General features: G+C 48.3%; 1 protein-coding gene across 7 annotated transcripts in view; it reads left to right on the forward strand.

The window, feature by feature from the left end:
* Nucleotides 1-1974: 1974 nt before the first annotated feature.
* The window catches only part of SCML4 (Scm polycomb group protein like 4), a 114835-nt gene continuing 98946 nt past the window's right edge, over nt 1975-17863 (forward strand). For 5 of the 7 annotated variants that reach the window (XR_012033749.1, XR_012033747.1, XR_012033751.1 and 2 more), the window contains exons 1-2: nt 2245-2372; nt 11578-11637. The gene's annotated coding sequence lies outside the window, so the exon portion shown is untranslated. Of the gene's footprint in view, nt 2373-11577; nt 11638-17863 lie in introns of all 7 variants that reach the window. The other 2 variants (XR_012033750.1, XR_012033752.1) reach the window with 2 other exon arrangements.

A 17863-nucleotide genomic window follows, 5' to 3' on the forward strand; every position in this document is an offset into this window, starting at 1 on the left:
TATCTATCTATCTATCTATCATCATCTATCATCTATCATCTATCAATTATCTCTATCATTTTTTAAGCAAGACATCTTAGTTAACTTCCATTTTAAGCCTCACTGCGCAGTTGACGTGTGATGCCAATGCCTGTATCCCAGAAACACTCGACTTAAGGACAGGCCACAACAGCACTTCTGGGAGGAGGTGAGGCAGTGCGGAGTTCAAGGATCAGAATCGCAGATTCTCACAGAGCTGGATAGGAAAACTGGAAACGCCTTTCTCTGGGCCAGATTCTGCCAAAGTTCGTTCATTCGTTCATTCGTTCGTTCGTTTGTTCATTCATTCGTTCCTTCCTTCCTTCCTCCTTTCTTCCCTCTCTCCTTCCTTCCTTCCTCCCACCCTCCCTCTCTCCTTTCTTCCTTCCTTTTACAGGATCTGAGAAATATCTTGATGATTTAAGAAGGATTTATCTTATTCACCCAAAGAAGCATTGTAAAGCGAACACTGGTCTAGCGTCCCAGACACCGGGGCGCTTTGCTGATCTGCACACCTCGGGGTTGTGCTGGAGGCTGTGGGAACAATACACGCCGCCCCCGCGACAGAGATGTTGCCGATTGAAATCACCCAGTCGGTCCTATTTTCTTTCCTCCTCCTCTCCTTCCTTCCACCTCGTCTTCCCCCTCCTTTACTGAAATCAGCTTATATTAAATGACCAAAATGAAGAACTCCCATACTTGCCTTCTCCCACCCAAAACAAAATAACAAAATTAGATGATTGAATGAATTCAAGTAGCACATTCATTTCTTGCTCAGTAAGTACAACGCTTGGACTTCAAAGAAATTTATTTCTTTCCTATGTTCACCATTCGGGGAGACAGATTTCTTATTTCTTTCTGATGTGACTCTGCAAATACAGTCAGAAAAACCTCAAATTGTAATTTCTTTTTTGTCACTCTCAGTAACTGTGCAAGCTGTGCCCTGAGCCTTAGTCAGCCCTAGTTCATGTGAGTCCTAAACATTTGCTAAATTTGCTTGTTGCTCATCCCCAGAGGTAAGCCTGCGGGTGGCCACATATTTGTTGAGTAGATGTTTCATCTCATAGGAAATACTTGGGAATAATACTCCAGGATGGGCTGAGTGAAAAGAGTGATGGGGAGTCTTGCTCCACTTTACTAAAAAAAAAAAAAAAAAAAAAAAATGGAGAAAAAGTCCCTTTACAGGTATTAATTGATTAACATTGTATAATGTTATACACAGAGAACACAATGGGGTATGGAGGATGAATAGTAGTCTTTTTCCCGGGTGGGGACCATCCTGTCCCATGCAGGCCCTGGTCATGGTCACAAGTGGAGAAATGCTTCTGTCCTGACACACACACCGGGAGCCCAAGTCCAGGCTCCATCCGCTGACCGTGCGTGTCGTACACAGCTGTACGGTCAACACGTGCGATCATGGTGTGTTCACCTGTGTAGGCAGCCCTCTTCTTATGCCAAAACACACAGTCTCTCCTGCACAGTTGGTGTTACTAGGATTTTTTCTGTTGTGGTTGTTTTATTTGTGCAAAGTCCAACAGTCGCTCCTTCAGATCACCGGTATCCGACAAGACTGGTGCTGGCCCCTACTGCTACAGGACTGGGACAAAGAGATGATGTTACAGTCTGGTTTCTATGGCAACAGAGGAGGGGTAATGAAAACCGAAATGTTGGAAACACCCATTCTGACAATTGTGACATAATTCAGGTTATTACAAGGACGTAACTACCAAAGACGCCGAGGTGTCATTACCTTGCAGCTCATGTCGGCAAAAAGCTCCACTGCACATTTCTCTTAGTTGGGCTGCTAAGAGGAAGGAAACACGAAACACACACACACACACACACACACACACACACACGCGGGCGCGCCTCGTTTTCTGCATGTAAAATGTGTGTGTTCTTTAAAAGCCAGTGGTTGGCTGGCTTTCCGGACATGATGTGGTCGAAGCTGTCATCGTAATGGAAATTCATTGCTGTAGCTATGGTAAATCGAGTTCTCTGCCCGTGCTGAATGCATTAGTCTAATGAGATGTTTGCAGCCGGAGAGCGGGGCTGCTGGGGACCGACTGTGAGCTCCTAGCGCGGCTGCGGGAGCAGCTTTTGTAACGGTGGCCGGTGGCCGGTGGCCGGTGGCCGCAGGTACCAAGAGCGCCTGGGCCTCCTGAGCCAGCCCTCCCGGCCCCGCGGAGAGCCCGAGCGGGGCTCTGGCGAACGAGCCGGAGGTGAGGGAGATGCACAGGCGGAGGGGGTGCCACTGACTTGGGATCCTGCTCCTTCTGCTGTCGCCACGACAGGTGACGCGTTGGCTGCGGCCGCCTGGGCCCGGTGCCACGGCGAGTGTCCCGGACCAGCAGGTAAACTTCCCTTCCTCCTGCTCCAGACACGAAGCCTGGTCTCTTAACGGGATCTCAGAGACGAGGCCATAGTCTAGAAGGACAGGGTGTCTCGGTTTGGGGCCCAGACACATTCCCTGCCCTTCAACTCCGCGGTGGAGTACGTGGAAAGTTGGGTTCCCCCCACCCACGTGGGATGTCGAATAACTGTTTTTGCTTTTTCGCATGATGACTTTGCTTTGCTTTTGTTTTGTTCTGTGAATTTAGACAGTGTTCTAGGTCCCGGGCTATGCATATTTACTAAACCCTAATTATCAAAATTGACGTGTTGTGAACACGCAAGAGGACTTTTTAGAACTGGATTGCATTATTTATAACCCAGCTGGAATGTTTTATATGCCTTTGTGCTGCTTTTTCTTGATTCACCAAGATAGATGAGACTACTATTTACCGCTAGGAGCTGGCACTGGTTGGTTTGGGAGGAAAAATATACCCAGGTGGCTATGGGAGTGTCAGGAGCAGCTTTTCCCAAGTTCGAATACAGAGTCACCTCCCTCCCGGGTAGGGCGTTGCATGACCGGGACCCCAGTGGCATGAAGCTTGGTCTCCAGGAGCTTGCGGAGTGGAACAGGACAGTGGATGAGGGTGGTGTCAGCTGTGTCTAGGTCCTCTGACCCACAGCTGCTGAGGGGCTGAGTCCAGGTTCCTCTGCTCCCTGTCATAGTAATGGGCAGAGACCTCATGGGGCTGTCTTCAGAGTCTGTGATGGTCCTCAAGAGGGTTAGACACCAGTAGCCTTCTGAGACGGTGGCCCTTGGTTGGGCACAGAGCCCAACTTGAGAAAGCCACCCAGGTGCTTCGAAATTGAGATGTTGTACACTCTTGTGGTTTTCTTTCTTTTCAACCAGAGGAACCATTTTTGAAGAGTGAGAGGCAGAGTTGTTTTTTTTTTTTTTTTCTCAAGACTTAAAAAAATAAAATAGAATATTTGGAGCAAAAGCATAAAAATAACTACAAAGGAATTTACAGTGTGGTAAAGTAAACTAGCAAGGGGCACGATATTTGTGTGGAGCGTTTTTCGTGTTGCTGGGTAGGACCTGCCTGAAGAAATGAGGGGGGCCCTGGCAGGAGCCCCTGGGTGGAGATTACCTAGAAAGCCGCTGGTGATCATCTGAACTCAAATAAAACGTTGACATAGACGCTTCAGTTTTAGGGAAGTGGATCGGTGGCTCCAGATCTTGACCTTTTAAACCTATGTGTTTAAATGGATATATATATATATTTAATGTGAATAGGTTTTCTTTAGCTCTCTACGTTGTGTGTGTGGACAGCCTCTGTAACGTTTTGGAGAATCGGTCAGTCTGCTTGCTTTGTGGAATTACAAGGGCAAATCCCACAAAAAAAAAACAGTTCTTCCGTGTGTAACATGTTTACATTTCTTTGTGTCACCAAAATCACTTTTATGTTGCTGCAAAAAAAAAAAGAAAAAAAAGAAAAAGAAAAACGGAAGAAAAAAAGTAAATGAATGATAATAGAAAGAAAAGAAAGCAGCAAGAGAAACGGGGAGTACATCGCTTGGGGTCATTGGTTTGCTTTTGGTGGTGTGTTTTCAAGGCAAGTGAAACCCGCAGAGGCAGTTTCACTTTCTGGTCCTCGGGCCCTGGGGGCTGGGGTCGCCGGGTCCCAGCAGCAGGTGACTCCGGCCCACCAGGGCTGGAACACAAGTCACACTCACGGGGTGGGTGGGGGGGTGCGAGAACTTCTATGTGGCAAACTCAAAACCAGGAACGACTTCTTCAGTGTTAGGCAGTATTTGCTGCTTCTAAAAATGCAAGCGGTGCCCTCAAAGCACAAAGATCCAATTTAAACTTTTTTTCTTTTTTTTTTTTTTTTTTGGTGGAAACTTTAGATGAGGGGACAGTGACGAGCAGATGGCCTCCCAGCTCTCCCCGGGGTGGTGGGGCGATGCATTTTCAAATCTTCACTGTTGGGTCCCAAGTACTTCCAACCGGGCTGCAACAGGCTGCAACAGGCTTAAGGCGGCGGCACTGAGGCTCCCCGGGACGCGAAGAAGGGATGCTCGGAGAGCCTGGCCCTCGGGGCGTTTGCGGGGGGAGTTCCCGTGCAAGGGGTTCTGCAGAAGTGGGGACCGGGCGGCGCGGCCCCGGAGGATGCATCACACACACACGCGCACACACATGCACACACGCACACGCGCGCACACGTGCACACATGCACACACGCACCGTGCACACACATGCACACGTGCACACGCGCGCGCACACACGTGCACACCCGCACCTGCGCACGCACACTCTCGGGCCCTCGGGCTGCGCTGGGTCCCCGCAGAGGGGAGGCGGGCAGAAGCTCGGCTTCGGCTCCCCCCCCCGCCCCCCCCCATCCGCGGCCCCCGGGGGAGGCGGCATCAGAGTCCCAGCACCCGGCGGTCGGGGGCCCTACGCTCCTCCTCCACCCTCCACCCTCCACCCTCCACCCTCCACCCTCCACCCAGCCCTCTGCTTCCCGTGGGGGGGGGGGGGGCGAGCGAGAGAAGAGGAGGGAGGACGAGGTTAGCCTCTGCCCAGCTCCCTGCCCAGCTCCCTGCCCAAGGGGCGCGACATCCACCGATTTGCAGCTGAAGTTTGTGCAAGCAGTAGCCCCCCCAAACGCCCCCCCCTTTTTTTTTTGGCGTGAGCATCCGTGCTCCCCCGTCTGGGTGGGCACCTTGACAGGGCTGGGAGGGAGCTTTGTTGGAGAGCCTCCCTGGACGTCTTCGTTCAGCCGGCTCCCACAAGGCTGCTGGGAGGTTTACACGCTTTAAATTTTATTTATTTATTTATTTATTTATTTATTTATTTATTTATTTATTTATTTATTTATTTATTGCCTCCCGAGGCAGACAGGTGAGGAGAGAGGAGGGGGATTAATAACAGCCCCTGGGCGAAAAATCAAATGGTTTGATGCCGTATATAACGTAACAGAAGCCGCCACTGTGTCTAGTAAATTACTCTAAATTTTAATTAATGAGTCACAAAAGCCACACCATAAGCTTTAAAAAATTACCCCTTTATCAATAAGGTGATAATTAACTTTCTCTGGAATTAGCAATTCTCTCAGCCCCCACGGGCAGCAGGCAGCCTAGGAAGTTCTCTGGAATGCTGCCAATTTTAAACAATTGGTCTTTTGGCAGATCTACCGGATTTTAATTCAAACATCCATTGTGACATTCTTCCAGTGTGGTTCAGAGACCCTCAGGATCACCCAAACCGCGGAAAAATTTCCGAGATGGAAGGAGTGGCTCTCAAGGTTTGGGGTGGGGGAGGATCTGTCACTTTCTCTTTCTTCATGGTCCCCCCGCCCCCCCCCCCCCCCCCCAGCATTTGCACGAGCGCCACACTCCAGTCTCGGCTGTAAACCTCTGCTGGCACCTCTGTGTGAACCGCTGTGGCGCCGCCTGCATTTGCTGGTTTGCGCAGCACTGGGTCCCGATGTCCTGGCCGCAAGCCCACGGGGTTCTAAGTGTTTTTCATTGTTGTATTCATCTCGGTTTCAGTTCTGGCAACGGTTCTTCCCTAATATTTCTGCAAACCCTCACCCGCGGTTTGTCAGATGTTGAGATTTAGATTGAAACTCAGAGAAGAGGAGCTGCAGGCGCAAGGGCCATTTCGGTTATGCTCGCGGCTGATTGAAATTTGGCTTGTTCTGACCTACACATATGCACGTTGGGGATTTCAGAGCAGCTGGCTCCACAGTGACCCCAACCCCCCCCCCCCCCGCCCCACCACCACCACCGAGCTGCTAGGCACTGGTGGGCGACATTCAGGGGCAGCCTGATGAGGGATGCTGCTGTTTGGCCACAGTGGCCAGAAGGCAAGTGGCGTCAAGTGCAAATCACCCCTCCAGAGGTCAGTCCCCCCCCCCCCCATCCTTCAAATGTTACCATTAGTGGGGCTCCTGCTTCTTTCAGCCAAGAGCCTGGCCAGGATGGCACGCTGGTGACAAACTTTGCTGCTGGGTTCCGCTGGCAGTGTTGACACAGTCAAGAACATCCTTCAGGAGGGTGGGACGAGGGGTGAGACAGGAGACGAGCAAGCAGGATTTGTGCATTTGGGGATAAATCAGCGCTTTGCAATCAAAAGAGGCACTTTGCCACCACCAAGGAGATAAAACACCTCTTGCTTCTTGCAATGATTACCTTGTGGACTATTTTAGAACAGAAAGGAATTTATTACCCACCGGCAGTTCTCACTTTGTGTTAAGCTGAAAATCACTCCACTGAGTCTGTGTGACACCCCGGAGTAATGGGAGCATATTCTGGGATCCACACCATAGGCTTCCCTGCGGTGGCTGTTGTTACTCGTGGCCAGTTGTGTTTCAGAGAGAATCTGGTGGCACAGAACCCTGCGCCCTCTCCTCTTTGTTCTCCCACCAACTCAGGCATGGTCCACCTGACTTTTTATTTGTGGGGAAGCAGGTGTGCATTCCTTTTTCAGCAGCCGCACTGGTCGATCACGTAAGCGGACCTTGTTTCCCGGTGTCGCTCATGTTCGGGAACGATCGCGGACTCCTGCACACACGGTGCCAGCCCTTTGAGGAAGGGGCTTGGCTGAGGAGTGTCGGCTTTACTTTCTCCATGAGGCGCACGATACAGAAACGGAGTGGAGCTGGCCGTCACGAGAAAATTGATGTGCCAGGGAAAAATAGTGTCAGTGCTGTGCTGTGCAAGGTGGTGACGTTGTCTGGTTAGCCCCGTGATAGTGACTCAACTTTTGGGAGCTAAATATTTGGTAACAAAAGCCTTTGCCCTTTTTTCTGTCTCTGTGCTGATCATTACAGAGCAGAAAGCCGTCATCGTTTCAAAACAGAAACATACGGCTGGAGATTAATCCCAAAGGAACATGCAGCTTTTCGGGAGGCTGGGTGCTAACCTTGGGAACAAACACGGGGCTGGCCGAGCAAAGGATTACCCTCACCGGGTTGCAGTCCAGCCGTCGGAAAATGGCACGAAACAAAGAGGTGCTGGGATAAAACCCACAGGAGAGAGCCTGTTCCATGCCCCTTCCCATGAGTGCTTGGCCATCTCTCTCCCTCCCACATCTGCTGGTGCCCCTCAGAAGGGACTGTAGGGCCAACAGGAGCATATGGCTGTCAGCTTATAGACCTGCTGGGTTGTTTCCTTTTGGATGGAAGGAAAGGTTTCCTCTTTCCTCTTTCACATTTGTCCACAAGTCATCCTGGGACATTATCATTCTGATGAGAAAACCAGGGTCCAACACCAAGAGGTCTGTTTTTCCCTGGTGTCTGGAGCTGGGCCTGGGCCCCGCCGCGTGACCCATGTTAACAGCGCAAAGGCCATACCTGAGGGTATAGGGTGTGCCCTGGACGCAGCCTTCGAGCTGGCCTGCGGCTGGTGTCAGGACTAATCCTGTGTGACAGGTAACTGTGAACAAGGACAGGAAGAACCGAAGAGGACACCACAAAGTGAAAGCCAGCGTTGGGGCATTGATGCTTTTTGTTTTGGAGAACAGGATTTGGAGGTCATGTAATGCAAAGAATTCCTTTGGCCCTGTTTCTGAACTATTACAAGCTGATAGGGTTCATTCTCCTTCTTTATGGCCTTTTGAAAAAGAGCCTGACTACCTTTCTTCACCGTCCTTTGGGATTCCCAATTCCCTTGCTATTAGGAAATTATGGTGAAATCAGGACTTAATCTAACAATTAGCTATTAAAATATGCTGTTCATCCCAAAGAGAATAACTCGAAAATGTCATGTGAGGCACGGGGCTTATTGATGAGTAAAGAACGCCACCCTGGGAAAAGATTTCTGTCATTTTTCAGTCTTGAGAGTTGTATCTTGCCGTTGTTGCCTGTACTGGGGGAATTTGCCATGAGGTTTGGAGGTCAATACAGTTCGTGACTGTCTGTGCACTTCCCCTCATGTTGTGAACATAACATAATATAATCCCTTTCAGATGCCGTGAGATGCTCCAGCATATTTGATTGTATCCCTCGTAAGAGCTCATTTGTAAAAATGCTTCAAGTGGATACTACCCACAGTATGAAAATATAGCACTTGTTTTGAGTGTTTGTAACATGATTAATATTAAATACTTGACATAAATAATGAGGGCAAACTGTATGGTGCGGTTATACCGGTGCCTGATATGGAAATGGTTAATTGGTCCCACAGTGAGACCTGTAACAATTGCGTGATGCCTTAATGAGACCAAGTGAATATAAACTCTCTCCAGGGAACTGAAGTTATAAAGCCAGGTTGGGTGTGATGTGTGTGACAATGTGTGGAAGCCAGTGATCTGTAATGGTATAGAGGACTGGTCTTTTCTTTCTATTGCCCGTCCTTTCAGTTAGGAGTCATTTGTCATGAACCCAGGAACAAATAAAGGGACCGAAATTCTCTGTTAGCAGAATCAGGAAAAAAGACACTCAGAAAAGTTTGTCTTACAAACTTATGTTTCCAAATCAGCCCCTGATCTCTGCTAAGGTCAAGTACTGAGTTTCTACTAATTGGTTTGAGATCAGAGTAATGTGGAATAAACTGGAACTATAATCACTTAAAAATATATATTCCTGGGCACAGATTAGGTCACTGTTTTTATGGACTATATTTAACATTTTCATACCTGAAGAAAAAAAATTCCGTGGGACCAAAGACCTGGCTGGTCCTTGTAGGTTTCTGACAGCGGAGAGCGTGGGTTATACTGCTTCTCGGACAAAGTCAAGCAAACCCAAGGCCTCCTTTGGCCAAGATTTCCCGTGTTCTGCTTGTGCACTTGGTAGATTATCAGTTTCCAGGAAGTGTTCTTTCTTTTCCCCAAGAATACAGATTTAGGACAGGATAAGCGGAGTTTCCATTGGGACCATGGCATCTCTTAAGTTCCAGACCATTTTCAAGCCAGTTCACCCCTCCTGTGTAAGCTGCAAGGTTACAATATAACCAGAATAATGAACTTGAGGGAAAAACATCTGACATTTGAAGGGACACGTTAAAAGCAAAGACCTGTTCTCCGAGCAGTGGTCTTGGAGTGATTCCTAGATTCTTTAGATTAAATGGATCGTAAAGGTCTTCCTCCCAGGGCAAGCCTCAGCCTCTTCTTCCCTGGTGTCTGCAAAGGATGCAGACAGCCCAGCCCCCATTCTCAAGATGCTCTCCCTCTTGCCTTGCTGAGGACTTCAATAGTTAGCAGGGGCACTTTTCCCTCCAGAACTTCCCCCAGCTTCCTCCACTTCTTCCTGGGGGCTACTTTTGACCTCAGCGATGTATGGAATAAATATAAATGGAGCAGCATGGATTCTGAGCAGGGAAAGCCAGTTGAATGGTCACCAGTGTGACCCAGGGTGTCTATGGTGGCAGACCTGGGCCTCCCTTCCTCCCCAAGGATGCTCTTCCCTGTCAGTCCCCACTGCCAAGCTCCAGTGCTCGGAATGGGGCAAGTGCTCAATAAATATTTGCTGAATGAGCGATTGCACGAATGATAATGTCAGGATGGGTGGAGGCAGCGCAGTGTCGTGGAAAGAACATGCCTAATCTTTGGTGTCACCCCAACTTTATTAGATCACGGCATATAATGTTTTATAAGTTTTATAACACCCCAAAGGTTATTTGGGTTAGTGTATATAAAGGTCAAAGGAAACAGTATATGGAAAAGGGCTTTGTAAACTGTAAAGTGCTGTACAAGTGGTAAGAAATACATGTTCCCATTTTTTGAGTGTCATATGCTCAGGGAAGCTGAGAGAAGCACTAATCGTGCTTTATCTTATTTATCTGACTTAAACCACACAGGAAGTCAAAATGAGGACTATTTTTATCTCCATTACACAAGTAGGGAAATTGAGGCTTACGTTAGATAACTTGTGGAGGGTCACATGGCCATGTGAAGTCTTGCCTTCATTTTTGAGAAGCCAGTGGGGCGTCCCTGTCTTTTCACCTGTGAGGGCCGAAGAGAAAGAGCTCTTTCATGCCTCAGAGCCAGCTGCTCCTGCTCAGCCCCGGCCCGGCTGCTCCCAGGTCCAGCAGGTTCCAGAAAGGAAATGATTCCCCCGGTGTTTCCACTTGGAAAGGCTTTTTTTTTTTTTTTTTTTTTCAATCCACAGCAAACTTCTTTTAAAGCAGTGGGCTTTCAGTCCCATCAGACTCAACCCTCATTTTTATGACCAGCATTTCTGATGCCCTGTTTACAGTCCCAGAAAATACAGCCCACCCACACCCACAATCTAAGAAAAACCAGTGTAATGTCACAGTTGAAATGAAAAGAGGAATAAAGGCAAAGTAACTTATAATTACTTCGGGCGCAGGCCCCCTGCTCTGGATGCCAGAATGAGGGGTCAGGTGCTTGACATCCGCTACCCAAAGTGCGGCCTCCCCCAGTGCTGTCTGGTGGCTCGGATGACACAAGCGGGTCCTGCTGCCAGTGACATGATTTTCCCAAAAGGGTAAAACCACTCTGAGTATTCTGAGCAAAACAGTCTGCCTTCGATTTCTGTATTATTTGCATTCTTGGAAAATAAAGCAGATATTATAGCTGAGCAGCACTATGTAGTTCAAATGGAGTTAGGTCTAGGTTTCACAAAAACAAGGTTTTCACTCCTGTGACCATCTGGTGAGACAGCGCTTCATTATGCGGGGTAGCCCGTGGGCCCAGCATCCCTGGTCTCTGCCCTCGGTGGAGGGAATTATGGTAACGCTCACCCTGCCCCCAGCATCACGCCAGGTGAGACCATATGGGCCGGTTTCCAGAACGCTCCTCTGCAGGCAGGGCCGCCACCGCCGCTGCGCACCTGCGGATCGGAGCGTGCCAACCCGCCAGGAATTTCACTTTCTCCTACCTCCCCAAACACCTGATTAATTAGAGTTTTTAAAAAATGGTGCTATTTTGCCATGATTGCTAAGTAGAGGCATTTCAAATATATTGTGGCAGCAATTTCAGGGGGTAACCTTCACATTCTCTAAAGATGCCCGTGGTGGGTTTCCTCTAAAAACGGTGGCTTTGAGCCTGAGAAGACCTTTCCTATCGTGTTTCATTCTCCTTCGGATTAGGCTTAGGTTTTTATCCTAACTATAGTATTTTAAAAACACTTTTGTAAAACCCCCACTGTTCTCTGGGTTTGCTTCAAAGCATTACCGGTTACCAAGGGACCATGATGATGTAGGCTTGGTACTAGTTATCCATACAGTAGTCCTGGACTGTATCATTATTCTACTTCACAGGTAAAAACCTCAAGATTCGGTCAATTTAAGCAGAGAGTTTCAGTGGCTCAAGGTCATCCGGTAAGTTCTACAACTGATCTCGAAGTCAAACCCATGCCTTCACTCCAGTGTGCCTGTCCCCTGTGACAGTTCTGGATATATGGTATGCACTTTTACCCGTGATGCGGAAATCTCATGTCTAAGAACTTTTTTTCTTGTTGAGCACATAAAAATGGAGTAGAGGAATAAACATGGCCACAGATTCTTTGGCATCCCTTCCACGAGGCTGTGGGGTCTGATTCCCTTCTCCTTGATTCTGGGCTGTTCTAAGTGACTTGCTTGGCTTCTAGGATGTGGCCAAAGGAATGTTCCAGGACTGACATCAGGAGTCTTCCAGTTCCACTTGGGACTCCGAATGCTCACTCTTGGAGCCCTGGAGCCACCACGTAAGACATAGATTGCCCCAGGGCTGCCCCATGCTGCTGAGAGCCAAAGCTCTGTGGAAGCCCCTGGACAAAAAGACAACAGAGTAGGGATGGGGTGGGGAGACAAAGAAACAGGAAACATGGAGCTGCTAGATTTGTGGGTCCAGAATCCACCTTGGAAGGGGATCCTCCCATCCCAGCCTCCCCAGCTGATGCTACACAGATCAGAGAAAAACTGTTCAGTCCAACCTTCCCTGAATGCCTGACACACAAAATGGTGAGACGTAACAAGCCACACATTTTGGAATAGTTCTGAGTGTAGCAGCAACTGATAACCAAAACACACATTAATGGCACTCTTTCCCTTGTATTGTGTATTGTGCATTATTTTTGATGCCTAAGAGAGAAGGATTTTCTACTTTAAAAGGAGGTGAGATTCACTATAAAATATAATTGATCTCTGGGCACCTGGGTGGCTTGGGAGGTTTAGCGCCTGACTCTTGATTTCAGCTCAGGTCATGATCTCAGGATCCTGGGATCCAGCTCCACATCTGGCTGCATGCTCAGCAGGGGAGTCTGCTTGAGATTCACTCTCTCCCTCTGCCCCTCCCCACACACTCTCTCTCTCTAATGAATAAATACATCTTTAAAAAGATATATAGTTGATCTCCATTTGCTAGGAATTGAAATGAGAGATAGTTTCATTCCATATACAGTTACTGTCAGAAGTATGTGTTTTCAGGACTATTTTTTTTAATAAGTGCACATTTAATTTTACAGTTAGTTTATATATTTATGTTGTTAACAACAAATACTTGATTTGAATTTATGAATATGACATGAAGTTGGATTCAAAATGTATTTATTTCAATAAGCCATTTAAAAAGTATTAAGTTGGGATCCCTGGGTGGCGCAGCGGTTTGGCGCCTGCCTTTGGCCCAGGGCGCGATCCTGGAGACCCAGGATCGAATCCCACATCGGGCTCCCGGTGCATGGAGCCTGCTTCTCCCTCTGCCTGTGTCTCTGCCTCTCTCTCTCTCTCTCTATGTGACTATCATAAATAAATAAAATTAAAAAAAAAAAAAAAGAAAAAGAAAAAAAAAATAAAAAGTATTAAGTAAATGCAGTATAGGAGGTGTTTTAGGGTTATTAGGTGTATTAGAGAACCAGGACCAATGGGTTAGATGGATGGATAGACAGATAGATAGAAATTTATTGTAAGGAATTGGCTCATATGATTATGGAAGCTTAAAAGACCTAATGTGTAGTCAGCAAGCTGGAAACCCAGGAGAACCAGTGGTGTAGTTCCAGTCACAGGCTTGAGACCCAAGAGAAGCTAATGTTTCAGTTTGACTCCAAAGGCAGGAAAAAGTGGATGTCTAGCTCAAAGGCCATCAGGCAGGAGGAGTTCCCTCTTACTCAGCTTTTTTTTTTTTTTTTATCCTACTCATAGGTTTTGAATTCATTGGATGAGGCCCACCCACATTAGGGTACTTTACTGCTTTACTTAGTCCACAAGTGTTAGTGTCATCCAAAAATACCTTCACAGATACACTCAGAATGATGTTGGACCAAATATCCGAGCACCTCATGGTCTAGTCAAGTTGACACATAAAATCAGTCATCATAGGAGGTATTCAGATATTACAAATTTTGCAAAGGTTGTACCTAAGGGATCTGAAGTTTGGTAAGTGCTGTTTTGAGCCCTAGGCTGTCCACATCTTTAATCCAAGGGTTTGGAGCTAAAATCCCAGGTGGCATTCCTCATTCATCCATAGAGACGTGATCCTCTGAGTCCTTCCCATAGTGTCTCTTGAAGTTATCCTTTGGTTGGCAGAGCAGCCTTTGAGAATGTCCCTGTTGGTGAAGCTAATTCTGAGGAAGTTGTGCTATCCTTTAGACTTCTGGCTGCCCTCTCCAGAGTGGCCATCTCCCAGCATCCCACAGCTGGCCACCATGTTTATTGTCAGTTCTGTAGCTGCAGTTCAGGCTTCCTGCTGGCTCCCATGCAGGATCATATGTCACAGCAGGCCCAGTCCTCCAGTGAGAGAATGTCTGCCCTGAAAGTCAGGGTCACTGATATCCTGTCTCCCTAGTTAATGTTAAGTATGGCTCAGTGGTGACAAGGAGCTCAGATGTGATGTATATGATATGACATCATAGGAGCTATGATAGGTCCATGTCTCATGGCCACGAAGGCAGCTAGACATTTTATGTCCCCCTCTGGGCCATGCTCGTTTAGATGATACTATGTGGCACCATTAATTTCACTTACCCACTGTCCACTCTCAGTGAATTTGTGTCCAAACTGCCCTCAAGGAGCAGGACAAAAAATCTTGAGGTCAACAGTTTTATCTCTGGCTTCTTTGGCTTCAAGTGTCGGCACCTCAGTGGAATGGAAGACGACACATGTTTTTCTTTAAGTGGGTGCCTTTTGATGAGAACATTCTGGGCAGCCCTCAGCTTACACAAAGGGCTACAAATCAGTGCAACTAGTTCTTGCCCTCAGCTATCTTTAGCTGTCTGAGAGAGGGGTCGAAGCTTCCATGCCATAATGATGATCCATGGTAGGACTAGAGAGAGGAGTAGGGTAGGCTGATTCAGAAGTAATATGAAGAAGAAGCACAAAATACAATAAAAACAAAAAGTTTATAAAAACAAGTTGTATTTATTTGGATTATGTATTTGTAGGATGAAAACAGGTGATCTATTTCCCATGCTAAAGAAGAGAAGGTATTCATAGTGTCTGCATTAGTTTGGTAGGGCTGCCATAATAAAATACCAGATGCTGGGTGGCTTAAACAACAGAGATTTATTTTCTTATCATTCTGGAGTCTAGAAGTACAAGTTCAAGGTGCTGGCCATTTGGTTTTTCTTGAGGCCTCTCTCCTTGGCTTGTAAATGCTTACCTACTTGCTGTGTCTTTACATGGTCTTTCCTCTGTGTGCTTGCACCCCTGGTGTCTCTCCTTATAAGGACACCAGTTCTGTTGGATTGGGACCCCACCCTTATGACTTCATTACCTTTTTAAGATTTATTTATTTGAGAGAGAGGGACAGAGTGCAAGCATGAGCAAGGAGGTGGGGGGCAGGTTGTGGACAGGCAGAGGGAGACAGAAACCCAAGCAGACTCTGCACTGAGCACAGAACTCGACACAGGGCTCGACGAGGGCTCGACCTCACGACCCCAAGATCATAACCTGAGCTGAAACCAAGAGTTGGATGATTAACCGACTGCCCTTGGTTTGGGTTCCTCACCTGATAGTAGTGATGGCATCAAGATTGCTGTGTGAGCCTCCAGTGCGGAGGCCAACGGCCAAGTAGCTAGTGGCAGGGCTCAGCCCTATCAGCCCAGAAATAGCCTCTGCTTGTGAACTGCCCTTGCCTGCTGACCACCTGAGCATGGGCCTCGCATAGAGAGCACTCCTTGCGTATTTTCTAGATGGACTGAAGATATATGGACAGAAAAGGAGATGGATCCCTACGTGAGGGGGTTATGTACCCGAAGGCTTGCTCGGCTAGCTCCATGGCTTCCAGGTTGGAATTTCAACTATTTTAATGACCGTCTCCACCCACATGTTCCACAGGCACCCTCAACATTTCCAAAGCTGGACGTCTCATTTGTCTCCTTCCCCACATCTTCTCCTTTATTCTGTCTCCACAGAAGCTATCACTACAACTTCTCCAAGATAACAGTTTCAGAATCCCAAACTTGCCTTACCCCGTGCCTTCCAGTTGGAAATCCTAATTGATGATGCTTTTCCAAAAGAGTTGCCTGTACTTCCCCCCCTCCCCCCTCCATTGCCCTTGCTCAGATTCTCACGAACACTTTCCATCTGGACCAGAGCCATGGCTTCCAGATCCACTTCTCTGCCTGCAGCACCCCACCCCCCACCCCAAGCATCACATGAGGTTATCTTTGTAGGACACCCATACGCTCTAGCCACTCAATTGCTTAGAAATCTCAGATAGAGGGCACCTGGGTGGCTCAGTGGTTGAGTGTCTGGGGGGTAAAATACGCCTTCTAGGGCCCTGAGGGCAGAAGCCAGACAGACCCAGAGCAGAAGGAGAGGAGTGGAGGGAGATGTGCCAAAGTAACCTTAATTCTGCACGGGAAGCACGAGGCTAAGGTGCTGGGGACCAAGGATGCTTATGTCCCCCTCGGTCTGTAATTAGTTCGCGGCCATGTCCCCGGCTGTTGCATTTTGGTCGACGAATAAAGAACTAACTGTTCTTTGAAATAAAAGAATAACTGTTCTTTGAAATATATTTTTTATAAAAAAAATAAAAGGTATACCTTTTTTCTTTTTTAATGAGAAAGCAAAGCAAAACCAAAAACAAACCCTGAATTTCCATTAAGAAGGCAAAAAAGACCTTGAAAACTAGCACGAAGGCCCTGGTCATGGTGCAGGAGCAGAGCGGGAGGCATTAGCTTGCAGTCGGAGCGGGGGCGCAGGTGGGACCCCGGAGCGCAGATGGGACCCCGGAGCGCAGGTGAGGAGGCAGGTGGGCAGGTGGGCAGGTGGGCAGTGGCCCCGGGCCTGCTCCCCTGGCTCTGTAGATACCCCGCCAGCGTCCTACAGGGAACTGTGCTGATAAATATGACAATGACGCCCTACTGCGACAAGAAAGGCTGACGTGGCATTTTGCTAATTTGTGTTCTGCATTAGCAGGGAACTTTGCAACCCCTGGGCCCTGAAACAGGAGCGCGCTGGTGGGCTTGCAGGCATTTTAATTAGAGGCCTTGGGAATATCCGTGTGGGACCCGGCCGCACAGAGTCTACCCAGGGCCTGCTTTGCTTCCTTGCCCTCAGCAGCCATGCAAAGGCCTCACCGGTAGCAGGGACCTGGGAGGGGCGAGGAGAAGTTTCTAAGAGGAGGAGGGCTCCTGGTGGGCTAGCGTCCAACACCAATTAGCTCCTGGGCTGTCAGCACCCACAGCCCTTGTTTGAACAAAGTGGTGGGCAAAGATGGGCAGAAATGGCTTGCCCCCATGATGGATCCCGAAGCATTTTTAAAAGGCTCTTTTTACTCTTGCTCCTCTTTCATGATTTGGCTGAGACACGAGGCGAGAATAAGCACATCATAAATCAAAAGCTGTTAGCATACACGACCCCTGAAATTTATGGGTATTAAGCAGAGAAAGCTTAGGAACATTTCACCAAATAATTTTCCAATCCCCTAAGCCTCGTTTAAATTTCCCTCGTCTCCATCCCCTGTTGCTGATGCACATTTACTGCACAGGAGCATCTGAGCCCCAGGGTGGAAGGAGCCCCCTCTTTGCCATCAGACAGGCTGGTTGATTTTTACGAGGTTGAGCGCAAAGCGCAGCCGGGCACAAGGCCACATGGGTAAAGAGCCAAGAAGCACAAGAAAGCCATGGCCAATGCCCTCCGGTTGGTTGTGCAGCCTTGGAAATGGCAGGGTCTCTCTGTGCTGCCCTCCTTGCCATTTCTTTCACCTTTAGCCCTGGGGCTGGAGCAGGGGAGCTTCAGTGGGAGACAGTGGGCCTAAGAGTAGGTAAAGGGCCCACGGCCAGGCCAGGATGGGGACTTAACAGTGAAGCCAGCCTCTTCTGTGACGGCTCAGGGAAGTGAGTGCCAGCGCTAAGGCCAGGCAGGCAAGGTGCAGAGCAGTGGGCCCATCAGAGGCCAGCCTGAGGGGACAGAGCCACCCAGTTATGCCCTGGATGGTGGGTACTGAGTCTCACTGTGTTCATGGAGAAGTAGACACTGATTAGTGGCATTACTTCCATTTATTAGTCAACTTGACAAATAATAATTGAGCCCCTCTGGCCAAGCAGGTAAAGGCAGCAAGCGTCCACCAGGGCCAGGAGTGGGTCTGCAGTCCTCCAAGGATCAGCTCTTCCAGAGAGCCTCCTAG

The sequence above is a fragment of the Canis lupus genome, chromosome 7, assembly GCF_048164855.1.
Source record: "Canis lupus baileyi chromosome 7, mCanLup2.hap1, whole genome shotgun sequence".
Classification (NCBI taxonomy): domain Eukaryota; kingdom Metazoa; phylum Chordata; class Mammalia; order Carnivora; family Canidae; genus Canis; species Canis lupus.